The following is a 774-nucleotide window of genomic DNA, read 5'->3' on the forward strand; positions in this document are numbered from 1 at the left end:
CCCTGCTAAGAGTATAGAGCTGGTCCAGTGTTCCACGACCAGGACGAAAACCACACTGCTCTTCATGAAACCGAGGTTCGACAATCCGACAGACCCTCCTCTCCAGAACCCCCGAATAGACCTTACCAGGGAGGCTTAAGAGTGTGACCCCTCTATAGTTGTAATACACTCTCCGGCCCCCCTTTTTGAATAAGGGGACCACCACCCCGGTCTGCCAATCCAGGGGAACTGCCCCCGATATTGTAGAGTTGCGTTAGCCAACATAACCCTACAACATCCAGAGCCTTAAGGTACTCCAGGCGAATCTCGTCCACCCCTGGAGCCTTGCCACAGAGGAACTTTTTAACCACCTCGATGATCTCAGTACCAGAGATTGGAGAGCCCGATCCAAGGTCCCCAGGCTCTGCTTCCTGAATGGAAGACGTGCCGGTAGGATTGAGGAGGTCTTCGAAGTATTCGGCCCCCCGACCCACAACGTCCCGAGTCGAGGTCAGAAGCACACCACCCTCACTATAAACAGTGTTGGTGCTGCACTGCATTCCCCTCCTGAGACGCCGTATGGTGGACCAGAATCGCCTCGAAGACATACGGAAGTCTTTTTCCATGGCCTCTCCAAACTCCTCCCATGCCACAGTTTTTGCCTCAGCGACCACCCGAGCCGCATGCTGCTTGGACTGCTGGTACCCGTCAGCTGCTTCCAGAGTCCCACAGGCCAAAAATGCCCGATAGGACTCCTTCTTCAGCCTGACGGCATCCCTCACCGCCGGTGTCCAC

This window comes from Kryptolebias marmoratus, linkage group LG8 (genome assembly GCF_001649575.2).
Source record: "Kryptolebias marmoratus isolate JLee-2015 linkage group LG8, ASM164957v2, whole genome shotgun sequence".
Classification (NCBI taxonomy): Eukaryota; Metazoa; Chordata; class Actinopteri; order Cyprinodontiformes; family Rivulidae; genus Kryptolebias; species Kryptolebias marmoratus.